This window comes from Lissotriton helveticus, chromosome 12 (genome assembly GCF_964261635.1).
Source record: "Lissotriton helveticus chromosome 12, aLisHel1.1, whole genome shotgun sequence".
NCBI classification, from domain to species: Eukaryota; Metazoa; Chordata; class Amphibia; order Caudata; family Salamandridae; genus Lissotriton; species Lissotriton helveticus.
In genome coordinates this window covers 254,053,578-254,080,055 of record NC_136073.1, presented here as the reverse complement: position 1 = coordinate 254,080,055, position 26,478 = coordinate 254,053,578, and the positions used below count along the sequence as shown (strand labels likewise).

The 26,478-nt window shown below is 44.4% G+C and overlaps 2 protein-coding genes across 6 annotated transcripts in view; one reads left to right on the top strand and one right to left on the bottom strand.

The window, feature by feature from the left end:
• Window positions 1-13,274, bottom strand: part of UTP4 (UTP4 small subunit processome component) — a 163,154-nt gene extending 149,880 nt beyond the window's left edge. Inside the window, exon 1 of one of the 5 annotated variants that reach the window (XM_078670214.1) lies at window positions 13,255-13,274. The gene's annotated coding sequence lies outside the window, so the exon portion shown is untranslated. Of the gene's footprint in view, window positions 1-10,184; window positions 10,322-12,782; window positions 12,976-13,254 lie in introns of those variants that run through there. The other 4 variants (XM_078670212.1, XM_078670211.1, XM_078670215.1 and 1 more) reach the window with 4 other exon arrangements.
• Window positions 13,275-13,380: 106 nt separating this feature from the next.
• Window positions 13,381-26,478, top strand: part of CHTF8 (chromosome transmission fidelity factor 8) — a 92,495-nt gene continuing 79,397 nt past the window's right edge. The window contains exon 1 of the mRNA XM_078670216.1: window positions 13,381-13,486. The gene's annotated coding sequence lies outside the window, so the exon portion shown is untranslated. The remainder of the gene's footprint in view (window positions 13,487-26,478) is intronic.

Here is a 26,478-nt window from a genome sequence, read left to right as displayed (position 1 = left end):
TTGGTTTTGAAAATAGCAAAATTAATAGCTTTGTCATTTACAATGTCAATAGTTTTAACTTTCGCAAATGTGACACTTATAGCATTTGTAATGCAATGTGTTGTATTTTCGTGACTTACATGTATTGATAAAACAAATAACATTGGCTTTTATTTTTCTTAATAATTAATACTTAAATAACATTTATTGTAATTTATAATGGCAATAGATTAAACTTTTGTAAATAACTTATGAAGATTATGTTCAGTGTATTTTATTGTGACGAAAATCCAAGAACAGAAGTGAAATATTAACATCTTTTTGCGACATTTGTAATAAAACTTGAAACATTGAGAGAACATATTTGAACCAGTTGTTGTTGAATGGTTGCACAGATTGATGCAGTGGTGGCGCAGAGTGATGATGTGGTGGTGACGAGTGATGCTGTGGCGTTCAGTGATGCTGTGGTGGTGAATTTGTGCCCCGCTTGAGGGGCATATTATAATTGTAGTGTGAATTCTGCAGATTTATGCTGTATTAGTAATGCCTAATGCAGTGCTGGTGATCAAAGATGGTGTAGTGGTGGTGAATGATGCTGTGTTGATGCTGTTCAATGATTTGGTGTGCTGAGTGATGCTCTAGTGGTGTTGACTAATGCCGAAATGGTATAAATGATGCTGTGTTAGTGCTCATTGACAATTGTGTGTACTTTGAGGAGAGATGGGAGAGGGGAGGGGAGAGAAGGGAGAGTAAGGAAAGAGGGGAGAAAGGGAGGAGAGTGGGGAGAGAGGGTAGAGGAGAGAGGAGAGAAGGGAGTGTGTGGAGAGAGATGGGAGATGGTAGAGGGGAGGGGAGAGTGAGGAGAGGGGGGAGAGAGAGGAGACAGGAGAGAGGAGAGTGGTGAGAGAGGAGAGTGGTGAGAGGGGAGAGTGGTGAGAGGGGAGAGTGGTGAGAGGGGAGAGTGGTGAGAGGGGAGAGTGGTGAGAGGGGAGAGTGGTGAGAGGGTGGAGAGTGGTGAGAGGGTGGAGAGTGGTGAGAGGGTGGAGAGTGGTGAGAGGGTGGAGAGTGGTGAGAGGGTGGAGAGTGGTGAGAGGGTGGAGAGTGGTGAGAGGGTGGAGAGTGGTGAGAGGGTGGAGAGTGGTGAGAGGGTGGAGAGTGGTGAGAGGGTGGAAAGTGGTGAGAGGGAGGGTAGAGCGGGGATAGAGGGGGAGGGGAAGTGATGGGAGAGTGAGGAGAGAGGTGAAAAAGAGAGGGGAGGGGAGAGTGATGGTGAGAATGGAGAGTGGTGAGAGTGCATACTGGTGAGGTGGGATGAGAGAAGACAGTTGTTATAGGGGAGAGTGGTGAGGGAGAGTGGCGAGAGTGGAGAGAGGGGAGAGTGGCGAGAGGGGAGAGTGGTGGATTATTACAAATGTGGATGATTATTATTGGTGGGTCTTTCCATCGGTGGCTCTGTGGATTAGGTGACCATGATGTGTCTACTACAAAGCACAGACAGGGCTTAACATATACTTTTTTTTGTAGATAGCTCAGTGGGTTTACATCTTTGGTAGGCTTGATGCAGTTTTATATTATTGCTTTAACGCCTAAGATGTGTCCCTAAAATGTTCATTTTGCCTTTGAATTTCGGTCCCGAATTTTGCCTCCTTCTCCTGGATTTTTACTGTCGCTGCCCAGAATTAGCCTCCTTGACAGGTGAACACCCTAGAACAGTGCTTAATTTGAGCCTGTGGTTTCCAGTGTTAGGCACTGGCACTTAGTTGGCGTTACTTGATTGCCGGAACCTGCCTTAAAACAGTTGCCACATGGTGGCGCTGTTTGTGTAATTTAAGGAAGAGCAAAAAAAAAAAACAGTTGCTTGTTAATTTAATATACATTTAAAAAGCGCTATGGGGTTGCCACCACGAGAATAACAGAATAACAGATTTTCGATCCTAAATTCAGTGGAAAAGATGCAATTTTTAGCATCTACTAAACCAGAGTGCATACAAGCCAAGAGACCCGATTTCGGTGGGAGACTCCCGATTTTTAAAGACAAAACTGACTTCATTTTGGCTTTCTTGCGCCTGAAATTGCCTCTTAAAATTAAGTCAATGAAGGGAATATATTATTCCGTTGTTTTTTTTGTTATCCCCTTTTTTTTCTTCTTCTTAAACGTTAGCTTGTATGAGGGTGAACTATAACAAATGGATGACTCGATAAATGCAGCTCTATTCTTCTAATTATGCCATATTAAACAAGTCGGGCAACTGGTGAACGCCTGACATTCGTACAGTGACAACCCGACTTTGTTTTACTCTGGGGACCACCCAGATAGATCAGCTCAGGCAATATAAACTAACTGCAGCCAACAAGTAACGACGGTGTCAGCCTTTTATGGGATTGTGGACGGTTCTTGTTTGAAGGAGGGGCAGGCAGGATTGGGGGAGGGGCGCCCCGCGGGCAGTGCCGATGTGAAGCGGTTTACGCCTAGGAATTAACCCGTTGCTACCCTTGTGCAATAAGAGGAGGACACTGAACGGTTCGAATGCGGTTTGCAGCCATTAACGCCCAGGCATACACACATACTATTAGTGCATGCTACAAGAGGTAAACATTCACCAGTCCACAGATTGTTCCTTCCTACCTTAAGCCTTGCTAAATAAAGCTTTGTATCTGGTTAACAGGAGCCCAGGGTGGCAGGGACACAGGCTCTTGTCTGAAACAGAACAGAAACATGGAGGGGGGGGAGGAGAAATGCGAGACACGGCCTGGCGGTCGTGAAATGTGTGAGGCAGGGGGCAAGGTAGGCCCGAGGAATAGAGCTCAGCCAGAAGCGCAAGCCAGAGAAATGGAGTGAGAGAGAGCCCGGGAGAGAAGAAAGAGAGAGTCCGAGAGGAGTGAGAGGGAAATACAGAGAGAGGGGTGTGGGGAAGGGGAGGGGTAAGAGGAAGAGCAGAAACGTAAGGGACAGATGCCTGAAACAGAACAGAAACAGGGAGGGGGGAGGAGAAATGCAAGACACGGCCTGGCGGCCGTGAAAAGAGTGAGGCAGGGGGCGGGGGAGCGGATCCCTTTGAAGCACGGCCTCGCTGCCGTGAAGAAGTGTGAACAGCAGGGATGTAATTAGGAGGGGGGAGGAGAAGTGGAGAAGTGAGGCCGAGCACGCTAGGGAAGATGGAAAGCGCGTGCAGCAGGGGGCGGAGCGGATCGAAGTGAAGCTGCTGGTGGCAATGATGCGAGGCAGGCGGATGGAAGCGCGTACACGGACACATGCACTTGTCGAAATCCGCCGCCTGGTTTAGCTTTCCTGATCCACTCATGACCACATTACCACAAAAGAAGCACCTTTGGATTGTTAAAATCAAGCCCCGTACACTCATAAGGGACAGACAGCTTGTACACTCTACACAATATACCTCGTTTTGGTGTATTATATAAGGAGCCAGATTCCTACAGTTGGTTATCAATACTAGAATGCATGAACACTGTAGATTCAAGTTGTTAACAATTCATTGTCGCAAACCAGTCTTGGTCTTATCCAAGATGGCCGCTGGACTGGAGCTCTAGTGAGGAGCTCTGGGGTTAGGGATCTCCAATCTGGAATAAATCCCTGAATAACCCTTAGCGCGTCCAAGAAGCGAACAGAGCGATTAACGAAGGAAAACAGCAGAATAAATCCGAAGGAACAGAGTAAAAACGCCAGGGATAACATACCTGGTCAGTAATCATCTCATAGGACTCCACGGACGACGGACTCGAACGACAGGCCTCACAGCATGGACACTTGGAAGTAGGGCGAACCCACAACGACGGCGTCGGGAGCCATCGGATGTCACACTGGGCTGCGCGAGGCTGGGGGCTAAGAGCATTCATCGGCGACATCTCCGGTGTCCGAGGACAAGATCCGGTCATAGTGGAGAGAAGGAGCTGAGGAGCCTCGGCGAACGACGGGCAAGGTACAAGCACCCGTACCCCACCGCGCTGCCCCCCCTCCACCCCCCCTTCCCTTAATGTACGCTGGGGAAAAACAACTCGGGTGGATGGAAATGAGAGGAGAATGAGAAAGCGGCGCGCCTGACCCTAAAATGGCGGCCGAGTAAGACATTCATTTTCATACGATCCCCTCGGTACTGGCCACAATTACCGACAGAGAATCATCCTGGAAGGGGTTGAATATACTGAAAGTGAGAGTAGCAATACCTGACCCCGATCAGAGAAGGGAAAGGAAATGGTATAACCACATAGACAGCCACCTATTGCCAGCAAAGAACATCATTCCTGGGGCATAGACATGGAAAATGGACTGCCGACATACCAAGACAGGGAAATCTAGACTCATAACTGATGAGTAAAAGAGAAAGGGGACTAACTACAGGAGTGGAAAGAAAGCCCACTCCCCCATAGAAGAACAACAGAAAAAGAAACGGCGGACATCTTGTAACGGTTAGCTCTACACCACACCTCCCACAATAAGGAAGAGCTAAATTAATTTTTTGTGGGATCAACTCAGAACAAACCAGCATAAGACTTACAACGAGAAGGGAAAATGAATGAAAGACTCCGAGCGTCGACTGCACCAAAGCACAGAATATAAAATATCCATCTACTTTATCCAAAAATGCTGCCAAAAAATTAAAACATAACACCTTGAAAAAAAACCCGGACATACTGTTCGCTGACCCTTATTTTGATAGAGTAAAAGGGTCCATAATCAATGACCTGATCTTCTTCACGCATAAAACAGCTAAATGGCGCAATGCCATCACAGAAATGCTGCGCATAAAAGCTGTGAAAAACATTCCTCATGGCACAAAAATACTGACTTCACCTTCAAAAAGATGCAATGCAGAACTATGCATCACGTTATATAAAACGGGAATAGTGCTGATACAAGCAGCCAATAGGGACCTTGAGGAATTTGAAAAGTCTTTCATAATATTAAAAGAAACTCTGGAGGGACCAAGATACCAACTACCCACGACCCCAGCTGATGCCACTCCTGACAACAATGATACTACCACTAGGGACGCCAACCGAACTGGGGGACATAACACTCAAACGTACAGCTCTGGAGATATAACTGAAAGTGAGATGGCAACCCCAGAGAACGAGACAGAAAGGACAGAGAGGTCTACTAATCGTGCAAACGAAGAGCAGGACCAGGTCCAAAGGGAAGAGCCGATGTCGCCACCAGTCGATGCGAATTTACTTGAAGAGGGTACCTCAGGACCAAGCGAGTCACCCTTTGACCCGCTACCTCTCTCGAATTCGATACCAGAGTCTTATAGATCCCCCCCCCCCCCACAAACTCACGGATAGCATCACACAACATAGATAATACTCGTGACATTTCAAATAGTATCGGAAGTGACAACCTAACCAAGGATACAAAAGAAAGAACAGTGGGCTCGAGAACAGAGCAATTACGGAGAAGAGCAAAATGCAAAGCCCGGATTGACAGGTCAATCCTCCCTTAGAAATCACCTCGAAACCAGAAAGAAATTAGGGAGCTCCTGAAATGAGTAGGCAACATGGCACAAGGCTCGTTGAAAATTTCACAGGCAATCGAAAAAATGTGGGAGATGACGGTAAGCACGCACTCCAAGGTCTCGCATATTCAGAATCTAGTACTCTCCGCACAAAGAAGGAATGACGAGATGGCCTTGTCTAAAAAAAAAAACAGGCTCAATAGACCAGACAGGACAAATCCCTTGTCGAATGAAGAAACCCTAGCCTTACTCCGAACATATGAACAACCGGCCCGGGGGAGGGAGGAGAGAATCAAAACAGTACCAATTGATTCTAATAGAGCATCCAGAAAGAATGACAGGAAAGCAATCCACCTCAACTTACAACATATCCAGTTAACAGCAACTGAAGCCGAAAAAGGGAACCCCATTAATTCAGAAAAACCCTTGAATTGCCTTCTACTCAATTGTCGTTCTGCAACAAAACATGCATCAGACATAGCAGCCCTCATCATCAATAAGGAAATTGACCTGGCAATCCTTCCGGAAACTTGGCTCAATGAATCATCATCGCCTGCCATTGATCTCTTAGTACCACCTCAATATAACATTGTGAGATTAGATAGGCTAAGGACAGTAGGAGGAGGTATAGCCTGCATCCACCGATCAGAGATTGAGGTCTACCAAATCCAAGCCGACCCCCTAGAATCCTGTGAATACCTTGGTCTGAATATAAGATCATCAAGTAACCAAAAATGCAACCTGCATGCGTTTTACCATCCACCAGGGGATAACGCAAAGTTCACAGAGCAACTAATTGAGATCATAACGGCCAACTCCAATTCCGATGCCAACAACATTTTCCTGGGAGACTTTAATTTACACTGGGACGACGATAATGACAAAACGGTTAACTCGCTCAAAGAGTTCCTCGCCGAACTAAACCTTACACAAGCATGCACCCAACCTACACATGCGCAAGGAGCGACCTTAGACTGGATTATTTCAAAAAAGAAAGAGACATCAATCCGCGCTATAGATCCGTGTGATTGGTCGGACCATCACGCCATAACATTCGTGATTCCCACAGTGAAAAAGGGTAGGACTGTGCAACCCCTCAAGTCCAAAAAAGCGATCCGAGATACAAAAGAGGCGAATATTGAGCTATTGGTTGCTAGCTGCGAAAGAGACTTAGAGCCACCTAACGACATGCAGAATGTAAACGAGCTGACTGATCACTACATAACCTCAATTGGAAATATCGTCAATGACACCATGCCACTAAAACTAAAAAGAGTCACAGAAAAGCCAAAAAATCCTTGGTTTAGTGGGTCACTGAATGAGGACAGGCGCAAACTGAGAATGGCCGAAAGAAAATGGAGACAACACCCTTCCTCCCCAGAGCTGAAAGCCCTCAGAAAAATCAGAAACCAATATAACAAAAAGATAATCAATTCCAAAAAAGAATTTGTAAGAGCAGAACTTGACAATGCCAAAAACAGACCACGAAAACTCTTCGAGATCTTAAAGCAAGAGTCAGATAAACTAGCCAAATCGGCCCAAGACAACTCAAAAACGCCCTTAAGGTGCGAGGAATTCTCCACATTTTTCACGGAGAAGACCAAATCGCTAGAGGTAGAGCTCGCAAACACTGCGGCTATCCTCCCAACCCAACCGTTGCCGACCAGCGAGGCTTCCATGACAACAGAGAATATTAAGACAAAAAATAAAGCAAATTGGGACACATTTGAATTATATGACCAGGACAAGATCGCCAAAACGCTGTCTGAAATCAGACCGAACAACCACTAATAGGACCCTCTACCTGCAAAGTGTGTTAAAGAAATCAGCCATATAGTGGTCCCGATCTGGACCAAAATAATAAACGCGGCACTTGCACAAGGGATCCTCCCTGACTGCCTAAAAACAGGACAAGTTGTGCCAATAATCAAAAAACCGACAGCGGATACAATAGATCCGAATAACTACCGACCAGTAACCAACATCCCTCTACTGGCCAAACTAATTGAGAAATGCGTGCAGAGCCAACTGAATCAACACATCACCAAGTTCTCCTTACTAGACGAATGCCAATCAGGATTCAGAGCAGGACATAGCACGGAAACAGCGATCCTGCATATTGTCGATGACGCGCTACAAGCCCTAGACCAAAATCAAGCATACCTATTGATTCTACTAGACCTATCATCTGCATTTGACACGGTAAATCATGAAGCATTATTGTCCAGGCTACAGGACAGGATGGGACTGTCCGGAAATGTGCTGAAATGGTTCAATTCTTTCCTACGGAACAGAACACAACGATTCCTGGTTAACCAAGCATTCTCACCCCCTTGTCCTAATACAATTGGGGTCCCGCAAGGTTCAACGGTATCGCCAGATCTATTCAACCTGTATGTCGAACCTCTTACAGACATTCTTCGGAATTCTCAGATATCCTACCACATGTACGCAGATGACACGCAAATATACTTGAAGATCGCCTCCCTTGATGGCATTGATCTAATGAATGAGACATTAAAGATGGCTTTACAATGGTTAACTACTAATCATCTGAAACTAAATGCCCATAAAACAGAATTCTTGCTAATTTCACCTCCAAGGAGCCATTCTGAAATAAAGGAATGGACCAAATTGGTGACTGCGCTTAACTGCACCCCAACCCTAGTCAACTCAGCTAAATCACTAGGAATCACATTGGATGAGAACCTTGACATGAAAGCCCACATTAATTCAATGGCGAAAAGTGCCCGCTTCCATTTGAGCTACCTAAGAAAATTGAAACCATTCATCTCAGAGGCAGATCTAAAACTGGCTATACAATCCCTAGTTATATCGAGGATCGAATATGGTTGCTTCACATTAGCCGGCCTACCTAAAACATCCACAGCACCACTAAAAGCTTGTCTCAACGCAGCGGCAAGACTCATCACTGGATCTAGGAAATTTGATCATATATCTCCTCACTTGAAAGCACTAAACTGGCTTCCTTATGAGGCCAGAATTCAAATGAAGTTAGCATGTATTACCCACAAAGCGGTGCACTATAACACGCCAAGATACCTAGCCAAGAAAATCAAGCTATCGGGAGGAAACAGACTAACTAGAAGCGCCAAGGAGCTGCTGTTGCGGCCAGCCATCTTCCGAAAGCAAAAGTCTTATGACCGAACATTCTCTGGAGCTGCCCCCAGAGTCGGGAATTCACTCCCTCCAAGTGTTAGGAAGATTCAAAATATTGTAACTTTCAAACGGGAATTGAAGAGTCTTATGTTGAGTAAATACCTTGCATAGGGAAGCTGGCGGATCGCTGGTTCGAATACTTATGTCAGCTGAAGGGTGGCCCTTTCAAGAATATTATTCAAGAATGTTATCATTGATAAGGGACTAACTCCTCACACAAGCCCTGACTGTGTCCTGAACGCTACCACAGTCCTATGCGAACTTATAATTGTTTTTAAAGCCAAAACTATATAACCTCTACCTCACCTTATTTGTCGATATAGACAGGGATATAAGCTAAGCCTCACCTACCTTTTAATGCTAATTGCACATGCGTTTGGAATATTTAGATTTAGGCACCCCCTCATAGCCACAGTTTCCTCTACCTCATATCTGTTTGTTTGTATAAATGATACTGTATTGCCAATGTGTAACCTACCTCGATGTTAAGCGCTCTGATACCCACGGGTCTTGTTCGCGCTATACAAAACACTATAATAAATAAATAAATAAATAAATAAATTTAAAAAATGGTCAATCTCACAAAGAACACACAATGGTCAAGAAGAGCTTTCTTGATTTATTGTAGACGAGACTCCAACGACCAACTTCTGGCAGGCGGAGAAATGGACTGCCAACATTCCCACATTCTAGAACCAACTGAGGCTCCATGATCTTAAAGGAACCAGCATGCAACTAATATCACACAGCTATTTATGCATAATTCACTAAATTATTAGTGGATTCTGGCCATGAGAGGAGGCCATTACCAGTCTTTTTAGTGGCTGATCTTTATGGTTTAAGTTTTGCCACAAGATGTCTTTCAACCCTTTGAATCATTTTTTTTAAATGTATACCTCAATTATTTTTCGGCAGCTAATGTACATAGTGCTTGCAAGAAGCAATGCACCCATCGAGTTGTATGCAGACTACACTCATTTAATACTGGACTGAAAGCACTAAAGATTTATTTTCCTTGTCTGAGAATATTTTCACGATTTTTCTAAACTGTCAGTCTGATTTTTGCAGAACATCCTATCAAGTCATATTTAACCCCTGACATGTTTCATCTCTTCAGACATCTTCTGACCTTCTGAACACAACATATCTCACATATCCTGAAAACACACTTTTTTGTAACAGTTTTATATAGCACAAACTCGACCCAAAGGTATTGGAGCGCATTACATGAGCACCAGTTACATCACACAAGGACACATCCTTTTTTGGTAGGTACGGCAAGATTAAGTCATTTGCTCAGAATCACAGGATGCTGAGCCAATGACGAGACTCTGAACCTGGCTCCCCAGCTCCAATGTTGGCATCTCCGGCTGTTACCCCACATCCACACATTCCCAGGCACCTCTCACTTTTTCGGCAGCCAATCACCTTTCCCCTTTGTATGTAGGCAAAGAGCTAAAGACCATATTTTTCTAAAATAAATACCTCACATATTAAGGGCCATTAAGACTTCGTACTATAGAACAAAAAAAAGGCATTGTGCCAGAGCCTTACCTTGACACCTTTTCCCTTCCTGCTCTCTATGCCGCTTTCTCAGCTATGCTGCTTCCTCCCCTTTTGTGTAAGAGTTTGCCAATTGTTAAGTTGTCCAGTTGCTCTCCCAACATTTCTTTTCCTTTTTACTGGTCGCTTCTCCCGAGGTCAATACTTGATATTACTTACTAACACTGGCCCGGCCTTCTTTCCATTCAAATTCTTCTATTCTTCCTTTCTTCATGTATTGATGATTTGATTCCACGGCTTCTTTCCCCTGTGCTCCATTACACAAGTGACCCAACTACTGGCAATTCAGCCCCATTCCTCTCACAGATGTATCCTCTTCCATTACCAGTAGGGCAGCCTGTGGCTTAAATGCCAGCATTCAACCATCCTACCATTTCCATTACTAACTGTATACAGCTCGCCCTCTTACAGGGATGGCTTAACATCTTGCTTTCTCCCCTTCTACTAGACTTAGCCTCCTGCAATCCCTAGCCTTATCCCATCCACTCCTTCTCACCTTCTTCGGCATAACTCTGCCTCGATAAACTACAATATTCTGCAAAGCTATGGATCACTCCCAGCATCAAATAGACTTTGCAACCTTCAAACGCTGATGACAATTTTGCAATCTCCAATCCCAATATGCATAGCCACGTATTGATACTTTCATTCCTGCCTACTGCCAGCACTGAATATGCATTGCCAATGTAAAATCTGTTTCTTCAGCTCAAACTCTTTGAATGTTACCTATACTATAAATTGTATTATAATTTTAACATATGTCTCATAAAGACTGTTTTTTAGTTAATTTAAGTCAACTTCTTTAGCTCTTTGAACACGTGAAACGGTATGGTGGTCTTTATATAAAATCAATACATACAACTAAACAAGTTAACCATATACACACCCTGCATCAACATCTCACAAATCTAGAGGCCTCACCACTATGAAGGGGTATGCATAGCAGTACCTCTCTTACACCATATCCAGATAGACTCCATATCACAATTTGAGTGAAATGCTTATGGAACCACGAATAAATGAAGTATTCTTCATAATCTCCTAATTCAACCTAAGGCACAGAGCTTTAGGTAGGCTGGGTCCTCCATTGTCTCAGACTTTGTAGTAATTAAAAACAGACTAGTGGGCCCTATATTCATGCCCTTAACTTTAACAGCAAAAACACTGATAGATTTCTGAACAATGAATGCAAAAAAAGGTAAGGTAATTCATGTTGGTGATTACATTCCTGCACATATTTGACATGTTTTACTTAATCATGAATTCACTACCAGTTAGCTGTATCAAGAACGTTGTGTTTCTGTATTTTTTTGTGTAGCGTATTAATTACTCTTGTACATTACAAACTTTGAGCTAAGTCACCTACAGGCTACGATTGAGAGCTCTGGAAATGACACTGAAACCAGTGCCAGTTTCTAACATTGCTTCTTAATGGTTGAGAACACAGTCATCCAATCCTTGGCCTCCTACAGAGCGCACAGACCAATGGTCCCAGATTCCAGTTGCAATTGTGATTCTGTGTGAACGTGTTAAGGAGGCAGACAGTTGGTCAAAATATTGACAAGGCAAAAATGTTTTGTGTGTTTTGGAGGTGGTGAAGTGAAGGAGATGCGTGGAAGCGCATACATTCAGGAGAGGGTGAAAAGACGCTGCTGACAAGGAAAGAGATGACGTGTAAGATATGCAGATGGACAAGATGTGGTGGGAAGAAAATGACCTACATGTCTAACAGCATGAACATGACAGGAGTGAGTGAGTGACACATCCTGAAGACAACTATCTTTTCAAAGGCCTCAGTAATGTTTAATTCATAGTCACACAATTTCAGAACTGAAACATTTTCAATATAAATTATTTATAATAAAATCATTGTTGCTACTCATTTATCTTAAACTGCTAGCAACCACTGACAAAGCCAGTAGTATCAGCTGGATTAAGGTGTACGTCAGTTGTGTTACATATCTGATGCAAGAAAAGAAAGCTTAGAGTGGAACCAGAACACCGGTTGGGTAGCACACTATGGTAAGCACAGAACATTAGTTTACATACTAAAGCCACGCCACATTTAGAGGAGAACCCCCACCCACCTTTTCACACCACTTAAAGCCTTGCCAAGGTGGCTTGTGCCTCTCCAGAGTCCGGTCCTTCTACTTTTTAGGGCATCTAAAGAGGAACTCTCTAACACAAGGCATTTTAGAAAGCCTCTTCTCACTGGAGTTACAAAAAAACTTTACCATCTAATCTCTGGTTCTAGAAATAGAAAGGCAAAAGCGAGCACTCATCTTAAGAAACTAGGAGCATGTAAATTCCAGGCCTGTGTCATTCACTAAGTCCTCTATTGAGACATGCCCTTTCTTTGCCAATATAGCTGGTAAAATAATCTGCAGCGTAACTGTGAGGTTCACTGTTGACCCCTCACTCCATTATACTATGTGCCACGAGTGTTTCTTGTTTACAGCATGCTAAATAAACTAAAAGAGTCACCCACCAGGCCATCACATGCATGCAAAACCTAAAGCTCCATGCATTTAAATCGCCTCCCCAATACCACAGACCTCCTCTCTTTGCCAACTCGTCACCAACACATACCCCTCGATACCCTTGTTTATTTCCTTTCCTGAGAGGTCCCCATCATTTCCCACTGAGGATGCCAATGTTCCAATGCCTACAACATTATACACCACCCCGATTTCCAGTACCAGATATCTTGCCTCGTTTGCCAGCTTCTATATCAGATGTCTCCGTCTCCCTGTACACATGTGCGTCTCGATGACCCGGAATCGGAAAAATAAAAGTAAACATAAAAGAGAGATTTGCCAACAACACTAACAGTAATTTGGCGGCCATCTTAGAATGGTGCAAGTCATGAGCTGGTCTGTGTACCAAAATCATATCCATTTTGTAGAGCGCCACAAAACTGTACAATGGGTCTTAATGATCGGGTGACGAGTTTCAATATATAACGTAGGATGGATGCATTAGGGGTTTGAAATAATAACATCATGACTTGGTCAAGCATAGTTTAGGGTCAAACTAATCTAAAACTATTCACCCGATTTACCTCTAGTTATCACCGATAGATTGGATATGCCATAAACGTCTTCCTAGGGGTGACACCGAGGCACCCGTGGCATTTCCATAACAGAGGGACTCTGCCTCTTGTCCTCCGTCTATGTTTACTTTATGACAAGTTTGGCTGCGCCGCCCATCTTCTATGTTTACACTGTCATACCTGGCGGGAGATTTGGGAATGAGTGATGTTTCATGATCGCTGGACAAGAGAGAAACTGCCGGTGAGATGTGGTTTGAACAATAAGGGGGCATGAAGGATGTGGCTCTGGGGATAGAAATGAGAATATGAGGGCAAACCCCAAAACCTGAAGTATATTTGGAAGAGAGGAAAGAAAAGTGATCAAATAAGTTCTACTCGGACTCCGTACCATAGCCATACCTGCCTTAATCTTTACCCGACAGAACTCTTTACAGTATCCCTTTACTCACACAATACAACTATTTTTATAGGTTTAAACAGGACTTTAAATGGGATGAAAAAACTGGGGAGGGTGGGTCTCTCAAAGGGCGTGGCCTTTAGGATTAAGGGAGTGGCGTAAGACATTTAAGCTAAAACCTGTGATTAGCATAGTTTGATATATAATACAGCACGTAACAAAGTGCCAACAACAAGCTAGGACTATTGGCTTTGTCAATGGTTGTTAGTTGCATAAGATGAATAAGCAACAACTATGGCTTCGTTGTAAAGAATATTGAAAATGCTTCAGTTCTAAAATGATGAGACTGTGAAAGAACTATGAGGAGTCTCTTTGATGTTACATCAATGACAGCGAAGAGTGGTGCTGTCTCAGAGTTAAGAAAAACATAACAAACAAGATGATGGACGGATTGTTGCACATTGGCTAAACATTCACTCCCGTCACAGATCTGGGTTTAATCCATCGTTATATTGCTCGGCACCCCAATTCAGACATCGCCATGTGCAAATCAGTCTTGACCCTGTGCCTCATGGGAACAGTCCAGCCCGAACTGCCAAGCCATGTCTTCCCTGGACCGGAATCAAGCATCCTAGGACTGCTTTCTGGCTATCAGCTGTCATCAGCCTGGATAGCTTGACTCCAGTGGCGTAGTGAGCACTGGACCCATGTCTGGGCATACCCATCCCACATAGGGCGAACAGCAAAAGACACAAGATGATAGACGGAATAATGCACATTGGCTAAACATTCACCCCCAGTCACAGATCTGGGTTTAATCCATCATTATTTTGCTCACCACGCCACCCCAGTTCAGATATGGCCACCCTGAGGATGAGGGCAAAAATAGAGAGCCTGATAGGGACCCGTCTCACCACCTGCTTTTTTAGAACTGCTGGTGTTGAGCACCGGCAGGACCCGGCCTACTTAAGCCCAGGGTGCAAACACTTATACATACGTGGTTCGTGTCTCGAAAGTCTTGCAGTGTAAATAATGATGATGCTGTCATCCAAGAGAGTTATGTATTGACGTTAGAATAATGGAAGGTTGATTTGGATATACCTAGGGCCACTGGAATTATGCGGCAAGAGAGGGCCAAATTATACAGCAGGGTTGACTAAATTTGATAGTGTCACTTCATTATTTTGTCATTTTTTTATACTTGTTAACACTGTTTAGGCATTGATTTCACCTCACTATTGTAGCGTCTTCCCCAGCTTGGATATTCGCCAATGACTAGGCAACAAACAGAGCTTAGTTTTACTCAGCTTTCTTAAACAGACTAAAGTGCATTCCGCTATAACACTTACATCACAGTTCTACAGACTCCATCAGAAGCCAAAAGAGTTCCATCATTTCTAAGTCGCAAGACACTACATCTTCTCCCCTGTTAAATAATTACAATCATTTACAAAATATATATATTTATATATATGTGTGGTATATATATATATATATATATATATATATATATATATCAAAACTAATAAAAAACTCTGCTCCACTTTGGAAAAGAGCATGCACACAAGGGCTATTTGGGTTAAGGCCTTTTATTAGATAAGCCTACTCAGACCCAGCAAAAGAGACGCGTTTCAGCTGAGACAGCAGCCTTCCTCAGTCTAAATATATATATTGATCGATATATACAATTAAATCTCTTCAATCTTTTTGTTGCTTCAATTCTTTGACCTGATCTTGTTCTTGGAAACTAGAAACTGTCAACACCAATGTACAGTATATTTGTCAGCGGTGTAGAGGTAACAGCAGTCATTGATGTTTCAGACCCAGTCTCTTCTTCTGATGAAAGATTAGTTAAGTACCTAAAGTGAGAAGAGTCTCTGGTAATAAACTTCCTAGGGCGTTGGGAATTTACCATGTTTCCCTTGGTAGACATCCCTTGTAAAGGTTTGGTGTCAAATAGAGCATCAGACTTTGTTGCCTGCAAGCACTTGATCTACTTTCTTAAAGATTATGTTCTTCGCACGTTGTTTTTGGTCATCATAGTTTTTCATCCTTTGTTTGTTCACCAAGTCCATCTCATGAGTTGCTTTCTTATCTTTCTTTCTCTGATTGGTCCATTGATGTAACTTGGTGATCGTTGCTCTCCCGATATCAGTGTCACAAGACTTTCACCTGTGGTCGAGGGCGGTGTTGAACGATAAGCTCTCAAGGTAGAATGCAACACAGTTTTTAATTAAGCTTCTCAAGAGTAGCACGCTCCACTGCTTTCTTTAGTGTACTCATAAAACGCTCAACAAGTCTGTTGGCCTGCAGCCACAAAGGTGTGCTCTTCTGATGCTTTATATTCCCATGCTCCAAGAAATCTTTAAACTCTCAGCTATTGAAAGGTGGGACATTGCCAGACATTACTAAGGCTGAAACACCCCTTTTCGCAAAGATGCCACCTTGTCTTTCAGTGACTTGTGCTTGAGTTGTAGATGAAAGATCTTCAATTAACGGAAATCATGAGTACTCTTCCATAATTACCAGCATATAATGTCCATTGTCGAGTTGACCGAAAATGACAATGGCTATAACCTCCCATGCATGCTTTGGGAGTTCTGACATACTCAAGGCGTGGTGAGTAGTTTTTGTAGAAAGGCCTTTGCATAGATGACATGCCCTTAATTCCTTTTTAACCCTGTCATCAAGATATAGAAACCAGGCTCAGTATCAGAGAGCTTGTTTTGTAGCAATGATTCCACAATGTCCTTCATGGGCCACTTCAATTATTTTCTGTCGCAGACTTTCCAGAATCAGAATCCTCAACCCTCGTAGTATAACTCCTTACTGAGTTAGGGACAGTTCATCCTTAACAGTTTTGTATTTTTGATATTCACAATCAATGGTGAGTGGTCGAGTGTGTTGGTTCCATGACTGATGTGCAATTGTGTCCAAATCAAGAACTTCACCTCCGATACCCAGCAAGTCAACAAGGGTGTCCCTCAAGGATCAGTGCTCTCCCCCCAGCTCTTTAACATCTACATGGAACCACTCGCTAAGTTACTCAGGAACGCCAACATCCACTTCCACCTCTACGCGGATGACACGCAGATTTACCTGGAAACCTCCTCTCTTAAAGACATCCAGAGACTCAACGTTGTCCTAAACGAAGTTCAAGACTGGCTGACAAAGAATCACCTGAAACTCAACCCCGATAAGACAGAAACACTCCTCATCTCAGACAAAGAAAATAACCCTCAAATCACCGAGTGGCTAAAGTCGATCGATGCTCTCAAGGGTAACCTCACGCTAGCCGACTCCGTTAAATCCCTGGGCTTCACCTTAGACCCCAAACTAACCCTGACAAACCACATTAAGAACTCGGCGAAAAGCGCATTCTTCAACCTCAGACTTTTGAACAAAATTAAACCTTACATTCCCAACAAGGACCTCAAACTAGCCACGCAACCTCTAGTTCTATCAAGACTGGACTATGGGAACTCAATCCTAACAGGCATCCCCAAATCGCACCTGGCTCCACTAAAAACAACACTTCACGCGGCAGCAAGAATGATCACAGGCTGCAAAAATTATGATCACATCTCCCCGGCTCTCAAAGAACTCAAATGGCTCCCTGTGGAAATGCGAAGTACCTTCAGACCGGCCTGCCTAACCCACAAGGCCCTCCACACCGGCAAACCGGAATACCTGGCTAACAAGCTCAAAAAAGCAGGCCAAGCCAGAAATTTGAGAAGCTCTAATTCCTTGCTGCTCATCCTACCAAAAACCAGAAGGAAGAGAGCTGCGGACTGCTCTTTCTCAGGAAATGCCCCCAAAATATGGAACGCCATCCCCCCGCACATCAGAACTCTACCGTCCTATGCAGAATTCAAGAGCCAACTTAAATCCTTGTGCCTGATCCGCTCCCTTGGTTATGGATAACTTGGAGCTGCAAACGTCTCAGAATCCATGCGGTATTGTTGAATCCAGTACTGAGAAGCCCTGCTGTCCGAACTTTTCTTCTTTCCAAATTGTCTCTCGCCGATTGCTTTTATTGGGTTTGTTTCATGTTGTTCTCTTTTTCATGCCCACTACTGTGAAGCGCTCTGATACCTTCGGGTCTTGTTAGCGCTATAGAAAACTTCTAAATAAAATAATAAATTAAATAAATAAACATGTCCCTATCATGGCTCATGGCAGTGATAATTTGCCCTATCGAAATGGCAGCTGGTGTGTTTTATTTTACAGTATTTATTTATTTATTTATTCAAAGTTTTATATAGCGCGAACAAGATCCTTACAGATATCAGAGCGCTTCACAGAGACCGGGGTAGGGGCAGCAGGAATGAACAGAGATAATGGGAGCAATATAATAGTCACTAACATAGTAGGATAATAATAACGTACAGAAAACATATCAATATACAATCAGGTAAACAAGTAATATAAGACGGCACAAGTCATTGATCAGTCAGTGAAATTGATATTGGCCTCTGCCGTCTTGGAGGGAGTTCTCTGGAAAAGTAGTCAGCAGGATTCTGATCTCTCCCTATACGATGCACAATGGTAGAATTATATTTTGTGAAACTGTAGTCCCAATCGTTTAATACAAGGAGACATTTTGGCCTTTGAATTGCCAAATATTGTCAGTAAAGCTTGATGATCAATTTCTAGTGTAAAGGGCTTACCGTACAGGAATATATGGAAATGTTCACTACCCCATACTCAGCGAAGCCTTCTTTTTCGGGCTGTAAGATAGCTCTATTTGGGAAAATATTCTACTTGGTTATGCCACAAAATGCCTTTGAGCGTTCAAGTTCTGCTATGCTGTGCAAGGATGGCGCCTAACCCGACCTGGCTAGCATCAACAACAACCTCTGTATGAAGCTTTAGATTGAAGTACGCCATTTCTGTAGCAATCTCAATGGCTTGTTTAATTCTTTTAAAACATTCGCACATTCATGTGACCAATGAAATTAAGTATTCTTTTTCATCAAGCCTCTCAACGGAGCACTTACCATGGCAAAGTCTTGTATGTATCTGGAACAGTAACTGGCCATGCCATGAAATTAACACACCATAGAACATCTTGTGGGGGATCAGCATTGGAAGGTACTTGAACTTTAGTAGGATCTGGTGTCCTACCCCAGCCGAAAAGATATGGCCAAAGAATTGTAGCTGTGTCTTTTGGAACTCGCACTTGCCTGCATTCACAGTCAAACCTGCTTCAAGTAAACAACATACTCGTATAAGAGCTTTATCATGTTTTTATTTTTGTGTAGCTCAGAAAACCAATATCTCATTGCTGTAATAAAATGCATATGGGACAGGCTGCATGATTTGTCGAATGATGTCTTGAAACAGTTCGGCAGTGGATGATACACCAAAACGTAGTCTTTTGTATCGAAACAGACCAATGCCTGTAGAACAGGTTGTAATGTACCAGCAATTTTCTTCAAGTTCTAACTGATAATTACCTTTATTTAAATCAAGGCGAGTGAAGACCTTTGCACCCTTTAATTGCGTTATCATGTCAATAATGTGTGGACCTGGTTGTCTTTCTCGTTCAGTTGCCTTGTTGGCTGACGCATGTCAACGCATTCAGCTCCTTCACTTTCCTTTTTAGGCGCTACCACTATGGGAGAAACTCATGGCGTTGGACCAGTTGAACACTCATTAATGTTATGTTTAAGTAAAATGTCAAGTTCTTTTTCAACAGATTTTTGCAAATGAAAAGCAATTTGTCTACGCCTCTGATCAACAGGAGGGACGTCCTCATTAATATGCAACTTTACTTTCATAGTCTTAAGCTTTCCTAAACCATGAAATAATGAAGGGAACTGACTTACTATTATGTGGTTAGCATTCATGTTTTAATTAATGGAAATTCATCCCATTTCAGCGGCTGTGCTGAAACTGAATAGACATTGTAAAACAACGACGGTCCCATGCATAAGAAATATATGCGAAACAGTGAATATAGACGAAATCAATTCTATATTTGGAGCGACATGTCCAGCCGGACAGAGGTCTTAAATCTTTTACTCAATTGAAAGTTTTATACAAGAAGGAATACCTTAAACAAATCACCAGTGTGGGGCACAAGCCTGTACCCGAACACAATCAGATCAATACAGTAGGTGGACAAAAGACAAAACAGGGCTTTTTAAGGCAAGATCAACGATTTCTGTAAAAATTAGAGTGTACAGAAAATCAGGCAAGCACCATTACATATACATAACATATAAATCAAGTTTTTGTATAAGGTGCACAACAGGTCGACGGCGTTTCGGTCCCACTACTTAGTCATGGGGACCATCATCAGGACATATATTAAATGCCTTAAGGTTGTAAGCCTCTAATGCCGGGGTAGATAACCCGGTAGGGTTCGTGCAGCGAGTGCGATGGTTAGATGCCTAGTGAAGGCGGAGCCCAGGATCGGGCGCAATTCTGATTGACCGCGTTACAATTATGTAATTCTGCGGTGCCAGGAGTTAACCGGGTCAGTCGGTAGTGGAGTCTGCTTTCTATACAATATACATATAAATATATAGTATTTTGTAGTGCACTGTAGCAGTTGCACAAGATTGCAAGAGGAATATGTAAAAGTACATAATCACATCTTAACGGAAACATTGTGGCATACAGTAAAAATAGCTGGGCGATATAGTTTGAGGGTAGTTAGGGTAGGGCTTCATGGAGCCACTGTCTAACGTAGAGGCACAGGTTTCAGCGAAATTGTGGTGCTGAGGTTTATTTAAGGCTTGCGGATGTGAGCACATGCCAGTCAGATGCTTAAGGGGGTGGGTTCAGATATTTGTTGAAGAGAAGAAGTTTCAGTTTCTTCTTAAAGTGGTGGAAAGATTGATTATCACGTAAGTCCTCGAGCAGCGCGTTCCAGATTCTGGGAGCATTCTCGGAGAAGGAGCAGTTGCGAGATTTCGTGTTCTTAAATTTTGGCAGAATCAGGAGTAGACTGTTTGAACTTCGTAGATGCCTCTTTTGCTCTGCTTTTGATAATTTATTTGAGAGGTAAGCTGTTATTTCGTGTAGAGAGCTTTGTGAGATATGCATGCAGTTTTGAGCATAGCTCTTGCCTCGGTTGGAAGCCAGTTGAGCTGCTTCAGAGTAGAGCTGCTGTGGTCATAGCGCCTCTCCCCCAATATCAGCCTGGCTGCTGCGTGGAGCATTTTTTTCACCTGGGCTTGGTATGTTTGTTGGGCTCTCTTAATTGTTTGTTGCCCTAGTCAAGGACTAAGGATTGCACCACAATCTTTAGTTCTTCAATGGGTATAAGGGTGTAACTTCTTTTAGGTGTTTCAGTGTGTAGAAGGTGCTTTTCGCTGAGACATTAATATATTCTTTCATGCTCAAGTGCTTGTCAAGTGTGATCCCCAGGGATTTAACAGAGTTTGAGATGGCCAGTTTGCAGTTTAGTGCTGTGATGTTGTCGAGCCAGTTATCAACAGATAACGATTTTTCTTTGAGTTGGATGAAGAGGACTGCTGTTTTGTTTGGATTGAGTTTGAGATGGTTGCTGGACAGCCAGGATTGAACTGTGTAGAGAGTGCTACTAAGGTGCTGGATGTCTTTGATTTACAAGATGTGTGTGTAGAGTTGGGTGTCATCCACATAGAGATGATGAACAACTCCAGTTTGCTTCAGGAGCACAGCGAGGGGTTCCATATCAAGGTTGAATAGGGCAGGAGACCGAATTGACCCTTGAGGGATTTCTTGTGAAGCTAGCATTGCTTTTGAGGTTGCATTGTTAAGTTTGATTTGCTGTGCACTTTGGTTTACTAAAGAGGCAAACCATTGAAGAGCAGTTCTATTAATGCCTTCACGTTGCTAGAGGGTGTTTGGGAGGACATCATGGTTGACAGTATCGAAGGTGGCCGAGATGTCCAGGAGGACTAGGAAGCATGCCTGTACGTCATCTAAAGATATGTGCAGGTCATCTATGATGTTCAGTACAGCAGTCTCAGTACTACAGCCGTTCCTTAACCCCATTTGGAATGTGTCGCGTAAGTTGTATTTTTCAATGTGGGTGACGAGTTGTGCAAGCTCACATTGTTCAATGGTTTTAGTGTGGAGAGGGAGATTAGTTATGGGTCTGTAGTTATTGAGGTTGTTCTGGTTGGCGTCCGATTAATTTTTTTGGGGGATGATGGGGATTACTTGGCCGAGTTTGTGGGGGGTGACAATGGAACTGCTCGATAGGAAGGAGTTAATGATTTTTTCAATATAGGAGAGATGATGTGACTGAGATTTTGAACAAGTGCCGCTGGGGGAGGGGGTCAGATGCACAATGTCTGCTTCATGATCTTAAGCAAATTGAGGACTTTGTCTTCGCGGACATGGTAGAATTCAGACCAGATTGCATTGTTTTTTCAGTTGCAAGGTTTTGAGGTTGATTAGCTGTGTTGTTGATAGGGAGAAGACGACCAACATTTGGAGGAGGAGTTACAGGTGGGGCCTTCCCGTAGGGTGCATCCTTGGTGCATGGTAGGGGTGTGGTAGTCTTAGGAGAGGTTATGATATTAGATATATTTTCAGAATGTTTTTTGTGAATTCTTCGCAGCATTTTCCCAAGTTGTTAATTGAGTGTTGGGGAAAGAGGAGGTTTGTTGCTTGATGATGTTGAATAAGTCTTTGGGTCTGTTCCTAGACTGGTCAAGTTGTATTCGGAAATATGAGGATTTTCTCTGAAGACATATTTTCTGTATGTTTGGTGTTCAGGCAGGAGGATCGAGAGATTATATTCCGAGGGTTGACGTCTCCAGTGTCATTCAGCTAAACCGAGGTGTTGCCTTTCGTTGTAAAGGTCTTTATTGAACCAGTATCTGTAAGGGTTACGTCTTGATTTCTTGAGTCTCAAAGGGGCGACTGCTTCAACGAGTTCCGTCATTTTTGTGTAGTAGTGGTCAGCGAGGTCGATAGCGGAGGATAGGTCGGGTGGGGGTAGGATTTGGGACCTAACTAATGCTTCTAAGTCTGCTTGGGGGATTTGATGGATGTTCCTCACTCAGTCTTTGGGACGGCTAGGTTGGGGGTGGGCCTTTGTATGGAAGATATTAATGTTGAAAAGAATTAGATAGTGATCGGTCCAGTGGGAAGGTATGAGAGAGTGCAGCAATAGGGTGTTATTCTTAGAGATGATTGCGTTGAGGGTAGATCACTTATTATGGGGTTGTTTCTTGTAGTGTGGGATGAGTGGTCAGTTAGCCAGGTTTCAGGAAAAAATTAAATGTTGATATTGTGTCGCAAGATAGCATCCACTATCTCAGTGGCATGCCTGACTACTAATTGACAGCTCAGTAGCATGCAGCGGTGCGAAGGTGACAGTCTCGGTCCAGCTGGCTTGGTTGGATGGTAGTTATTAGGGCGGCGGTCTGGGAGGGTGAGTGGTGTTCAAGGTCCTTTTCAAGCTAAGGACAACTGGGATGTTGTGGTGGTCTGGATGATTTGGGGCATTGTCATAGGCGTTGCTCAGCAATTCAGCTTCTCGCTGTGACAATCCAGTTGTGGGGCATCTGGGGCTGAGGTGTTGATAAGTTTAGGGGATTGTTGTGTAGGGGTGAGAGTGGGGCCAGAACAAGTGTATATGGCGAGGTCGGTGCTCACATAGATGCAAGGGGTTGAGGCATGGTGTTTTTAGTCTTTGTATCTGTAGGAAGGTGGATATCTGACTATATGGTTACCCCAACTTTTTGCCTAGTGTTTAGCTGGTTTTCAACTTAGCTGGTCTGGGATCCTGCTATTCAGGGCCCCAGGCTATCTGCTCTCTCTGTAAAATGGACTCCATGTACTTTAGGTACATATCCAATTGGGTATTGGGTCACCTTGTGAGCCCCTGTATAGTGTACCATAGGTACCCAGGGCATAGGTGCATCCAAGGCCTACCAGGGGCTGCAGCATGTATTATGCCACCCCTGGCTGGCCATCCAAACTGACACCACAGGCTGATCACTCGGCTTGGGCAAGGTCGTGTAATCACCCCTTGCTTAGATATAGTATACCTATATCTACCCTTATATATAGACACATATGTACCTGTAAGTCACTCCTATGGCAGGCCTTGACAATCCTGAGGGCAGTGTGCTTGGTTTTATGTGAGATGGTGCTCTAGCATGAGCTGAGCCTGTCTGCAGCTTTCGGAACCATGTCCTTATAGCTGTTCTATGATATAGCCATACTCTTAAGTGCATTATAATCCTCGCGGTTAATGCTAACTTTGGTTTGGCTTTATCAAAACATGTCGTGTAAGGTGTCCCACGCTTTGGAATACTACCCCCTGCCAGTCCTGGCGGCGGGGGTAGCATTCCACCCTTCTAGAGGGAGAAGACATGTAGTTAGTGCTTTACCCGGTTAAAGGTAAACAGAGTCTCAGCATCACAAAATGGATGCTGCTGCCACAGACACGAGTCTGACCTCCTGCTGCTGGACGAAACTCCGGCAGGGGAGGCCTGGACAAGAGGTTTCCTGCCTTGGGAGGTGCCAGCACCTCCCCAGACAGCCTTAGTGTATTGGGGCAGGGTGGGTTGAAAGAAATGAGACACTGCCCGGGGCACACAAGGTGCTCCACGCATAGCCCGGTTCAAACCAGTTGCTGGGGCACTCCAGCCCCAGCTCTGGCGCGAAACTGGACAAAGGGAAAGGGGTGTAACCACCCTCTTCCCAGGTTCCATCCACGGGAGGGACCTAGCAGGTAATCCAGCCCCTTAGTTTAGTATAAAGGTAGGAGCTGAGTCTAGAGACTTTAGATTTATCCTGGAAAGAAACTCTGAAACGAACTCTTGGACCTTCGACGTTCCATATCGACTGGAAGACTGAAGACATCTCCCTTGTGGCCAAGGAGTGACCACCCTGTGCAAACAGGCACCAACAGTAACTTGTCGGTTTGCTTTGTCGACGCTCCAGCCGGATCCCGAAGACTTAGCGACGCAGCCTCTGGATTTCCAGACTTCTCTGACTCTGACCCACATCCACAGCAAAGCTGAGACCCGTGGTGGACACGAGAGACGTGGGACCGGACATCCTGCAGTACCTGCTTTTTGCTACCTGTGCTGCTTCTGAGGCGTCCTCGAAGTTGTGCATTGGGGTTTGAGAAGCCCCAGCCCCAAGCAGTAAGTGCACCGAAGCTCAGCACTCCACGAGTGCCGCGTGGGGCCTGTGCCTGCACGTCTCCTCGACGCGTCTTCGCGGTTGCTAGCCCGTTGGCTAGTGGCCCCTCTGAAGACATCCTTTTGAAAGCACGACGCTTGCCTGGTTGCTCCAGTCTTGCTCCAGCTTCCATGTGAAAGAGAAGCGCCCCAGATCTTGCAGGTCTGAACAGAAGCCCATCTCCACTTCCTGCGTGGGTTGCCTTTGCCAAGGCTTGTGGGGTCCAATCCGGATACCGACGCCGCCAACAGCGAGATCCTTCGTGGGACAGTCCGTATCCAGCTCCTGGTCGTCGTCGACGCCTCCTGGTCCACGTGGCTGCAGAGACAAGCTTCACCACCTCACCTGATGGCATCTCGACATCGCCTGGTTTCTTCCTGGTTACTGGCTAGTGACCCAGACTCTGTCCCCTCTGCTTTCAGGTTCTTCACTTCTCCGATCCATCCGGACATCTTCCTCCTGGTCGCCTGCAGCACTTTCTTGCAGCTCTCCATAGGATCGATCGACGAAACCCGACACAAAAGAACACCTATGCACCTGGCTTCCCTGGGTGAGGTAACTTGAGTACTCCGGTGCTCCCGTGGGTAACAACTATCCAAGTGTCCTAGTCTAACAGGGTTTTCCCGTAGTCCACCCGGAAGTGTCCGAAATCTATAACTTTGTAACTTTTACGTTCCCATTGAAACTCTATGGTAACCCGCGTGTGTGTTTGGACACTGCACACGCATCCTGTAGGGCTCCTACTTCCTAACCTTTGGTTGATCAGTGTAGCCCCAGCGATTTCCTAGGCCCTAGGCCTACTTACCACTTCTTTAGTATATGGTTCGTGAGGCCCCTCGGGCAGAATTGTATTTGTGCAACTTATAGTATGCTTATTGATTAACTTGTGCTATATCTTGCACTCTGACCGCATAAAGAGTGCAGAGGGATTGTGTTAGTAATAAATACATATATATTTAATATATACCTTGTGTGATGTCCTTTCATTTGGTATTCAAGGGATTATAATTGGTAAAACAATTGGCTTCACATGCTCTCTGAAGTGTTAGCCTAAGACTGCTCTGTCCGTGCTACCACTAGGATAGCTGGTCTGTAAGGTTGACTTTACAACCATCACCATAAGGGTTGTTTGGACTGGTGCAGGGTACTCACTAGAATAGTGAACATCACATACCAGCCCAACTTCTCACAGTATCTATGTGAAGCAACAAGATTTCTTCCATAATAATATTGATTTTAAGTTCTAGATGAGCTATTACATGGAATAGTTAGGAGTTAGCTGGGGCTGCAATGGGGAGGGTGTAGTGATGGTGCTCGGGTGGAGGGTAGGGCATGATCCAGCCTGCTGAGATTGGTGGGCTGAGATGATACGGGTGCGGGAGTTAACTCCAGCTGGCTAATGGAGCGTGTTCCTTGGGAGCGGGAAGGTAATTCTGGTAGTGAAGCCATGCGTCGGGGCATCTGGTAGTGAAGGAGGCTTGGGGTCGGGGGGGTGGCGGCGGAGACAGTGTGAGGGGTGATGATGGCTTAAGGTTCAGTTGGTGGAGGTGTGTGGATCCATTCTCTGGGGGAGGAGGAGGGGTTGGTTCTCTGAGAGAGGCTGCGAGTGGGACTGGGTGGCAAAGAAGTGGTTGTTCTCTTGGAGAGGAGGGAGGAGTTGGAGTGGAACTGGATGGTAGTGGGGTGGTTTG